Source organism: Momordica charantia, unplaced genomic scaffold, assembly GCF_013281855.1.
Source record: "Momordica charantia cultivar OHB3-1 unplaced genomic scaffold, Mcharantia_2.0 BLBB01000179.1, whole genome shotgun sequence".
In the NCBI taxonomy this organism is placed as follows: Eukaryota; Viridiplantae; Streptophyta; class Magnoliopsida; order Cucurbitales; family Cucurbitaceae; genus Momordica; species Momordica charantia.
The window spans coordinates 27,754-39,355 of record NW_028275335.1 but is presented as its reverse complement, the minus strand read 5'-3'; the positions used below and the strand labels follow the sequence as shown (position 1 = coordinate 39,355).

Below are 11,602 nucleotides of genomic sequence, written 5' to 3'. Positions count from 1 at the left end.
CCCTTCTTCTTTCTGCAATTGATAACACATAATTGTTGATAATCGATCTTAAGTAATATAAGTATATGGCTAAAAAATATTATTGCATTGTACCTTCTCCTTTGCAATAATAACAAATGCCTTCAGCCCCACACGATGATTGAATGGCATCTTCGCCCTGTTGTGTTTGTTGGTCTCAGATTTTTGCTAACAAAAGAAAACTTAAATGAGAATATATATTGAATATAAATACTCAAAAAAAAGTATAAGTTCATCTGTCTCCCATCTATCGCAGAGTATGCTCCAATCGCCTGGTTTTGCCAACAACCGCTTCGGAGGATTTTTGCGTGCAATCTCAGGTGTTTGATAACTCAGGTAGTGTTGGCGCAATTTTGCCCTATACGCCTTATTTGTCGTTCTCATCTCATGCTCGATGAATTTCATCATAACTCGATCTTATTCGTTTAAATCGAAATGACCCTACAACAAAAAAACATCGAACATATATTTAAGTGTTATTACTGTTGCATCATAACACAAGATAAAACATTATAAGTAATTAATCTCAAACCTTGAACTGAGTTATAATTGCCCTCTTCTGAATTTCTTCGACCTCACTCCACTTGTTAACCTTTAGGTCCACTTGTTCGGGTGTATATACCCCGATCGCCATAGAGAATGTGGTGGCCATGGGACATATTGGTTTATTAACTGTGTGGTCACATACGATATGTACCTTTGCGTTCGTTGCACGAACTTGATTTTCTAGTTCTATCAATCGAGTATATCCTCGCACGCATAATCTATTTGTATGTTGCCAAACAATAAACCAATTAGTAAAATCATACTTATTTATTTCACATATATTTAAATTGACGTACCTAGAGGAAAAGCCGGAACAGGCGGGTCTGCTGGTGGATGCTCACGATCCTGTATGTGTGCCTCTAACTGAACTATTTGGTCTGGTCTCATTTTTCTGTGAACTTAGGCAACCAACGAAAAGTATTATATATTGACAAAACAGATAATCAACATAAATCAATTTGATACATAATTTATCCAACATATATTTAAATCGACATACTTGGAGGAATACTTATTCGCTATAGTACTCATCATCAACATCATCTATATCATTATTAGTTGACACGTCCACATCGTCCAATTCGTCATTTATAAAATCATCCACATTTCCGCATCTATGCTTCTATTGGACTGTTCTCGACCCTCAACGACAATAGGATCAACATCATCTCGACGCAATAAACTATCTTGAGTGGATTCATCTATTTCGATCCTAGGTCCTACTTCTAACAACGAAATTTGATCATTTTCAACATCTTCTTGTTCTGGAATATCCCATACACGTTTATTGAGAATATGTTGCACAACTTTCCAATTATTACCAAGTTTGAGGTCATACAAATAAAATAGTTGTTGAGCTTGTCCAGCGAGAATTAAAGGACATACCAATACTTAGACGTATTAATCGACTTAAAACCTAAGTCAACACGAAGTCTATTCTTCTTAGAGTCTGTGTCAAATCATTTGCACTTAAAAAGTATGACACGTCTCCCCATAGCATAACCTAACTCCCAAACATCACTCAAGACACCATAAAAATTCATGTCATCCCCTTCTCCTCCACACACCATGACCCCACTATTTTGTGTCGTTCGACGACTATCGCATTCTATATTATGAAAACGTATTCCGTTTACAATACAACCACTATATGAACGTGCAGTTAGTGACGGCCCTAACACAAGTGAATAAAGATCATCATCTAATTCGCCTTGTTCCCGTAATGTCAAAACCTGTAATAGATCATAACAAAATACTTAACGATTTCGTTTTGTGTTCATCTACATTCAAACTCTAGAAATCAATATTACCTTTTTTTGAACCAATCAAGAAATTGTGTACTGTGTCGTTCATATAGGGCAGGAACATTGTCTCCAGAAATTCGAATTGAGCTCAAATGTTGACTACAATTCCAAAAAAGGAGAAAAACAACCTTAGTGTTATACATACTAAGTGTGAAATTAAAGTGAACGTAGCATAAGCCGAACTTACTCGTGAACGTAGCACAGTTGTTTAGTACGTACCAGTGTGCAACTTTTCTTTCAATGACGGATAATGTTTTCGAAGTTGGCGCCCTAAGAAGTCATGTGTCACAATTGCACCTTTTTAATACAGCTCGAGCGATTGTGCGGCACTTGCTCTAGCTCAAACGAGCAAGTCAGCCGAGAAAAACTGTAAGTTGCGGGCAATTTCGATCGTGGGTCTAGCCTCCGCTCACGTTTTGCGAGAAATTTGGTTTTAGAAAACGTGAGAGAGAAAAATAGTTGAAAACATCTTTAAAACAAGCATTGTAGACATTGGATGCAAGAAAGTATACAACACTTTGTCGGGGGGAGGTTTGATGACTACTTGGTCCCCCCTAAGGTACATTATAAGGCATTTTTGGTGTGGCAGGTGTAGACGTCCTAAGTGGCGAGGAGTCACTCGGTGGCCTACAGGGCCCGTGTGAACTCCGATTGGCTTGAAATTTGGTGTGCTTACATATCTTACCAATACACACCTAGTTCTAAAGCCGCTCGGCCAAATTCCACTTACAACCCCAAAAACTCGATACAAGAAAACTACACTATAAAGCTTTAAAGACATGAAAGAAAAGCAAGTGATGAGGATGGTTTGGACATGCGGCCATGGGTAACACACCCTGGACAAGCATGGCCATAACACCGTGCACTTAGCCTGAACATGTCAAAATGTCCACAATTTTTATAACCGACAATATTATCATCGTTGCGTTCATCTTTATTGAATCTCGTTTCAATTACACTCAGATACAATGAGCAGAAAGTCAACGATTCATTCATGATGAATGATTCGGTTATCGAACCCTCAGGATGAGCTCTGTTCTTCTTTTGTGCATATTTTTTTACGGTTCAGAGACTTCGCTCAATAGGGTACATCCAACTGTAACTAACTGGCCCCACAATTTTATTTTCGTATGGTAAATGAACTGCAAGATGTATCATAACATCAACAAATTTTGGTGGGAATATTCTCTCCAACTTACATAGTATGATTATAATGTCAGATTACAATCAATCCAAATCATTGATGCATACTGTCTTTGCACATATATCACGAAAGAAGTTACATAGTTCAACGATAGTCGTACCCACAAACTTTGGTGCGTATGCTCGTATGGCAATCGGTAAGAGTCGTTGTAGCAAAATATGACAATCGTGAGTTTTCAACCCCCATAGTCTCCCATCCTCTGCGCTCACACATATCGATATATTTGACACAAATCCATCTGGAAACTTAGCTGATTTCAAGAATTTGCAAAACTTCACCCTCTCAGCAGCAGTCAATGTATACGTAGCATGTGGTTTTACAACTTTATTCCCCTCTTTTTGTAATGGTAAATCTTTTCGAATTTTTAAATCTTATAAATCCAAATGCGCATTGATCGTGTCTTTTGTTTTCCCATTGATATTTAACAAAGTTCCTACTAGATTGTCGCATATGTTCTTTTTGATATGCATCACATCCAACTTATGTCTTAACATAAGTTTCGACCAATAGGGAAGTTTGAAGAACATACTTTTTGTCGTCCAATTTAAATCTCGCTTTCTTTTACTTTTTTGTTTAGTTGGATTATTACCAAAATCTAGAAAATTCAGTGTATTTTACTTGTTGAAGAATCACATCTCCATCCATTGACACTGGTGGGGGGGCGTCGTTCTAACTTTCCATCATGCAGTCTACTCCCACGCCAACTATGATTTTGAGGAAGATAACGTCGATGTCCCATGAAACAAATTTTGTTTCTTATTCGAAAAGATGAATTGTCCTTTTTACAGATGGGACATGCTTGGTATCCCTTCGTACTCCATCCAGACAAGTCGTCATATGCTGGAAAGTCATTAATAGTCCATAAAAGAGCTGCGTGTAGTTGAAAGTACTCACCACTTGCACAATCGTAAGTACGAACCACAATATCCCATAACTCTTTCAACTCTTCAATTAATGGCTATAAGTAAACGTCAATATCTTTTCCAGGTGACTTCGGCCCAAGAATAAGCAATGACATTAATAAATTACTTTCCTTCATGCACTTCCAAGGAGGCAAATTGTATGAAATAAGTACCACTGGCCACGTGTTATACGAATTGTTCATATTCCCAAACGGATTAAACCCATCTGAAGCTAGTTCCAAACGAACATTTCGTGGGTCTGAAGCAAATCAAGGAAATGTGCTATCTAGATGCTTCCACCCCAAAGCGTCAGCTAGATGTCGTAAGACACCCTCTGTCTCAACTCGTTTTTCTTTATGCCACCTCATTTCAGAAGCGAAATGTTTTGAAGAAAAGAACCATTTCAATCTTGGTATCAACGGAAAATGTCGTAACACTTTTTGGGGGACTTGTGAAGCTTTCCCATCACTGTTTTTATAACGACGTTCACCACGTACTGGACAACTTTGATATTCAGAATATTCTTTCCTGAATAATATACAGTCATACTTGCAGGCATGTATGGACCCATATGAAAGTCCTAAATCACGCAGTCTCCTTTTAGCCTCGTATGATGTATTAGGTATAGATGCAACTATCGTAAATGCTTCATTTAACAATTCAAGTAACATATCAAACGATTTATTATCCAATTGTTAATGAACTTGAAATGCATAAGTTTTACTAAAAAATTCAATGATGAACATTTTGTACAACATGGGTACAATTGACTATGCGCTTCATTGAACAATTACTTGAAATGGTTAGATGCGGCTCTTCCACGTTCGTTTGGGGACGTCTCAAAACAAAATTGTTCACCTTCTACATTTTTTCTACCGTGGGGTACTGTAAATCATTCAGAAGTCCAGATATATCACCATCCTCATTATTCATAACATTGGGTTCTCTACTTAATTCATTGTGCGAAGGAGTTTCACGTCTTGTATAACAACTTGAAGGGATTGGTTCTTCTCCATGGTATATCCATTGAGTATATGAATGTGAAATTCCATTTATAAACAAGTGTCTTTCTACTCCATCAATTGAAAGTCACTTTATATTCATACAATATCTACATGGACATCTTGTTTTTCCCATATTGTTGAAGTGAAGTTTTGCCATTTCTATGAAATGTTTTACTCCTTGAACATACTCGGGCGACAATCTATCCCTAACCTTAATCCAATCCTTAGTCATTCTCGATGATAATACTATTTAAAAAACCTCCAAACCTCCAATTCAGTATAAATGGTCAATTTTGAATCCTAAAAGAATTATACAAAAGATTAGGTTCATTTGTCATCAACCTAAGGATATTTTTAAAAGTAGACAGGGGTATGGTCAATATTGTCGATTATGAGTGTTGTAGTTAAAAGTAGGAGAATTTGAAATTATTTTTGAGGGCTTAGATATATCCCTAAGATATAGCCACTAAAAAATGAACTAAAATATACTTAGAGAGGTCATCTAAAAATCTAGACCAACATTCACAACCAAAATAATGAATTCATAATTCATTATAAATCCAAAATTAACAACAATAAAATCACAAACAACACATATAAATAAAACAATCATGCGCACAAGCATCGACTAATTTAAGTACTTGACTTAATCAACACATATTCATCTGATAGCTTTTAATGTAAATAAGTAACAATATTTCATAGTTACAAAACCAATAAATTAAATCAGACAAACAACAAACAACATTTCAACATCTCACAACCAAATAAACTATGTCAAAATCAAACAATTAACAATTTTCATAATTTCTCAAATAAGTCATTTCACAATTTCTCCAATAACTCATATATAACATCAACAAATAAACAAAACATAAATCAAGTATGTGTTCAATATTACAAAACATCAACTTCATAATTTCTATAGTAACTCACATAAAACATCACAATTTCTCGAATAACATTTACAATTTCCCAAATCAAATTCACAATTTATCAAATAAAATTGACAATTTCTCAAATAACAAACAAAATAATATACATAAATATAATATTGTTAAAATAAAAAACCTAAATAATTCTAATATTATAAAAAAAACATAAATAAGGTAAAAAAAATTACCTCAAGCCATGGGTTGTTGGGTGCATTGGCACGACGGTGGCGGGTGACGACGAACGGGTGTGGGCGACGGCCAGGATGGACGGACGATGCAGGATCCGACAGAGGCGAGGACAGTTGGCTTCGGCTCAAGCGACGACGGCAGACGTGGCGACGAGAGATGAGGGATGGGGGCGGGCGAGAGAGAGATGAGAGGAAAAAGATGAAAAATGGAGGAATGGAGAAGAAATATGATTTTAGGGCAACCTTTGGAGACGATATTTAAAGTCGTTGCCAAAGGATAACAAATCGTGGCCGAAAAAGTAAACTTTAAATTTAAAATTACCTTTCAGCGACGAAACCAACATTTCGTCGCCGATGGGAACTTTCGACAACTTTCAGCGATGAAACTTCAAGTCGTCGCCGAAAGCCTTCGGTGACGACGGTAGAATGTCGTCGCCAAAGGGCCTCTTGGTGACGACTTCCATATCTCATCGCCAAAGGCGTCTAGAAGGGGCGGCAAAATTGCCGCCTCATCTAATCCCATGGGATTGACCCATGTTTCGGCAACCGAATAAATATTTGGTCGTCGAAAAGAGGGCTTTCGACGACGACATCCATTTCTCGTCACCAAAAGCCCCTACAAAGGGGCGGCAAAATTGCCACCCCATCAAATCCCATGGGATTAACCCATGTGTCCGTGACCAATTATTTATTTGGTCGTCGAAACGGGGGCTTTCAGCGACAATATCCATTTCTCGTCACCAAAAGCCCCCAGAAAAGGGCGGCAGAATTGCCGCCCCATCAAATCTCATGGGATTAACCCATGTTTTCGGCGACCAAATATACAGCGACGAACTCTTGTGTGCGTCGCTGAAAGATCAGGTTTCAGTGACGAAACAAAAATCATCAATTTTCGGCGACGAAACTGCTTTGGTCCCCAAAAAGTTCGTCGCCAAAAATCAAAATTTTTGTAGTGTTTCCACTACAACGTGGACGGGCATTGGAATCCCGACTGCCCGAAATACCTGGCCGAAAAGAAGAAAGCCAATGAAGGTAACTTTGATTTACTTGTCCTGGAAACATGTTTAGTGGAGAATCATGATTCTGCATAGATATTAGATTGAGGAGCCACTAACCATATTTGTTCTTTATTTCAGGGAATCGGTTCCAAGAGGCAGCTTGAAGCCGGAGAGATGACTCTCAAGGTCAGAATAGGAGAAGTCTTCTTAGTTGTGGCAGTAGGAGAGCTTAAGTTGTTTTTAGGCAAGAAATCATATATTTTATTAGATAATTTATATGTTGTTCCAAAAATTAAGGGGAACTTGATTTCAATTTTTTGTCAATTAGAACAATTTTATTCTGTTTCTTTCTTGTTAAAGTGTTCATTTCTAGAAACGGTGTTATCATTTGTTCTGCCAAGTTAGATATATATGCTAAGACCAACCATAATTAAAGCAATTTTAAATACTGAGTTATTTTAAAAAGTTAAAACTCAAACTAAAAAAGGCAAAAAGTTTCTCCTAAAGAAAATTCCTATCTTTGACTCTTAAGATTATGTTACATTAATCTCAATAGGATTGGAAGGTTGCTTAAGAATGGTCTTCTAAGCGAGTTAGAAGATGACTCTTTACCACCATGTGAATCTTGTCTTAAAGGCAAGATGACTAAAAGATCTTTTACTAGAAAAGGTTACAGAGCCAAAGAGCCGTTAGAACTTATACATTCGGATATTTGTGGTCCGATGAATGTAAAAGCTCGAGGATGGTATGAATACTTCATCTCTTTTATAGATGATTATTCAAGGTATGGTTAGCTATACCTAATGCAACACAACTCAGAATCCCTTGAAAAGTTCAAGGAGTACAAGACCGAAGTTGAAAATCAATTAGGTAAAACCATTAAACACTTCGATCCGATCGAGATGGAGAGTATATGGACTTGAGATTCCAAGACTATATGATAGAAATGAAATCATGTCCCAACTCTTAGCCCCTAGTACACCTCAACAGAACTGTGTATCGAAAAGGAGAAACAGAATCCTGTTAGACATGGTTCGATCAATGATGAGCTATGCTTAAATTCCTAACTCGTTTTAGGGTTACATAGTGGAGACTACAGTTTATATTTTGAACATATTCCATCAAAGAGTGTTTCTGTAACACTCTTTGAACTATGGAAGGGTCACAAAGCTAGTTTACATCACTTCTACATTTGGAGATGTCCGGTGTCACGGTCGTACATTTTTTCAACCGTGCGGCGCCATGATCTAAGCTGGACCATGGCCAGCCTTACGAGGAACTCTAGCTCCAATCCACTTTTCACGCCCCTTTGTGGCTTCGTCGGACCTTAGGCGAGGCTCTTTCTTCCTCAACCGAGCTTCACTTCCAGCGGAATTCTCACTTGACTCGGCAATGCACGTCGCCCGTACGTGCATTTAAACTCTAACGCGACTCTAGCCGGCTTGCCTCTACACTAGACCAAGTCCCACGGCTCTACCTTGCCTCTACTTTAGGCCAAGGTCTTCTGAACGCGACGTCGCAACTTGTTTCCAACCATCTTGGTTCTCGGTCACTCGACCGTCCCGCTCCTACGATGAGCCAGGACCTTACCGGGATGAGTTCTGACCTATAACGAGGCCAGAACGAGCTTAAAACGCCAACCGGGTACAACCGGGACATTCCGGCCGCTTAACTATGTCAGAACTAGCTTATCGGGCCCATCGGACGCTCTAAGACCATTCCTGCCGAGAAACTAGTCAATAACGGGCTAAACGGCCTTACCGGGTACTGCCGGGACGATTCCTGCCGACTTCCGGACAAGGAATGACTAAACCTGGCAATCGGGATGAGTCTTGCCGCTTACCGGGCCAAGACTAGCTTTTTCTCACTTACCGGGTGCCCACCGGTACTTTAGGATGTCACCCCGAGCGTCGGGATGTCATCGGGCTTCACTGCTCACTTGGACACGCATACCGAGATCCGACCCATGTGCTTGTCTTAATGATCGGGACCTTCCGGACATCCAGCCATCCGGACACTATCGTGGCACGACGACTCTTGCGCTCATGCCGTGTCGTTTGAGCATACCGTACCTCATAGGGACCCCCGTGGTGCAACCTCCGACACATGGACCGAGGCGCAATGCCGGCACACCCGTGCCGCCTGACACTGTCCTCGAGTTTTCTATCCTCGACGGAAGTCGTCCAAGACACTCGTCTTGTAGACGCTCGCCCTCGCCATGACACACGCATGTGCCATGGGGTGGCTCACTTAGGCCCTGACATGGCCTAGGGGTGGTGGAGAGCCAACACCATGCCTCCCCCTAAGGTACATTCTAAGGCAAACTTGACTTGGCAGACATGAACGTCGAAAGTGGCGAGGAGTCACTCGCCAACGTAGGTGCACGTTTGAACTCCGATTGACACGAAACATGGCGTGCTTACATATCTCACTAATATGCATCTAACTTTAAAGTCGCTCGTCCAAACTCTTGACGGAACCCCAACTTCTAGGGTCGTGGCCCGGGGCCCCAACTGGCCCCCGTTGAGCTTGTCACCGACACCACTGACGTCGCCTTCGCTTTGCATTCTGCATATGCCTTCTCTAGGCATTCTTGAGCACATCCATATGGTGTGATAGGTGATGCACCATCCTCCTTGGTAGCATCACGGCACTTCACTCTCGGCCCTTGACATGGCCCGATGGGCGACATATGCTTGTCGCTGACACTTGCACACTACGTGGGCGTCACAACCTACTCTCTACTAGTATGGTTGTGACATCCGGCACGCGTGCTCGTGACTAACTCAAAGAAACTGAAGCCACGTTCAATAGTATACCTATTCGTAGGTTTCTTTAAAGAGACGAGAGGTGGTCTCTTCTTCAATCCTCAAGATAACAGAGTGTTGGTATCGACAAACGCCACTTTCTTGGAAGAAAACCATATTCGAGACCATAAACCACGAAGTAAGGTAGTGATAAACGTGATTTATGAAGAGGCTACAAACACGTCAACAAGAGTTGTTGATGAAACCAGCACATCACGTCAGTCACATCCACCTCAAGAATTGAGGGTGCCTCGACGTAGGGGTGGGTTGTGTCACAACCTGACCACTACGTGGGTTTAACTAAAACCCAAGTTGTCATACCCGATGACAGTGTCGAGGATCCATTGACGTACAAACAGACAATGGATGATGTGGACATGGACAAATGGGTCAAAGCCATAGACCTGGCAATGGAATCTATGTACTTCAATTCCGTTTGGGAACTTGTAGACCAACTCGATGGGGTGAGACCCATAGGGTGCAAATGGATCTATAAGAGAAAAAGAAACGTTGAAGGAAAAGTACAGACCTATAAGGCGAGGCTTGTGGTAAAAGGTTACACACAAAGAGAAGGGTGGCTATGAAGAAACCTTCTCCCCTGTATCTATGCTCAAGTCCATGAGAATAATTTTATCCATTGCCACATATTATGACTATGAGATTTGGCAACTAGACGCCAAGACTGCCTTTCTGAATGACAATCTTGAAGAAAGTATTTATATGTCTCAACTTGAGGGGTTCATAGCTCAAGGTTAAGAGCGAAACGTTTGCAAGCTTAAAAGGTCCATATATGGATTGAAACAAGCAACTCGATCTTGGAACATAAGGTTTGATACTGTGATCAAATCTTATGGCTTTGACCAAAACGTTGACGAACTTTGTGTTTACAAAAAGGTCGTCAATAGTACTGTAGCTTTCCTAGTTTTATACATTGATGGCATCCTACTCATTGGGAATGATGTAGGTTTTCTCACCGACGTTAAAAACTGGCTGGCAACAAAATTCCAAATGAAAGATTTGGGAGAAGCACAATATTGCTGATCCATTTACAAAGGCTCTCATGGCTAAAATGTTTGAGGGTTATCTAGAGAGTCTAGGTTTACAAAACATGTGTCATTTAGTCTAGGGCAAGTGGGAGATGTTATTGGGTATATTGTATGTCCTAGTTCATTGTAATACTTGTACATCCCACTCACTTTCTGACAAGTGGGACATTGTTGGGTTTCGTTTCCTTAGCTCGTGTATTTATAATTTATGAACAAATTATTTATTGAATAAAAAGTTATCTTATTATTTCTTTGCATTACTCATATTACAATAAACTAAGATCCAAGGTTATTTCATGTAACTGGAATAGTATATATTTGATATACAGTATATATTTAATATACAATGTATATATTTGATATAGAGTATATATTTAATATACAATGCATATTTTTATACAAGTGAATAATGTTTCAGTAATAATCTAAATGGTCCATACTACATGGATAAAGTTGGGTACCTTATCCTAGTAACACTATGGATACGGTCCACTTTGTAATAGTTACAAACGACTTTATCTAGGTCGTTCATGTAGAGACATGCTAGTGGGGGTATCATATACAATGAGTTTGTATGAGACCAGACCGCAAAATAATTAATCATTGGCTATAAAACCGTTAGTCAATAGATTGTTATCTCATAGGATAAC

General features: G+C 39.6%; 2 pseudogenes; both read right to left on the bottom strand.

The window, feature by feature from the left end:
* Positions 1–1,152: 1,152 nt before the first annotated feature.
* LOC148207146 (uncharacterized) lies at positions 1,153–1,932 on the bottom strand (annotated as a pseudogene).
* Positions 1,933–2,569: 637 nt separating this feature from the next.
* Positions 2,570–8,514, bottom strand: LOC148207145 (uncharacterized; annotated as a pseudogene).
* Between the last annotated feature and the right edge of the window lie 3,088 nt (positions 8,515–11,602).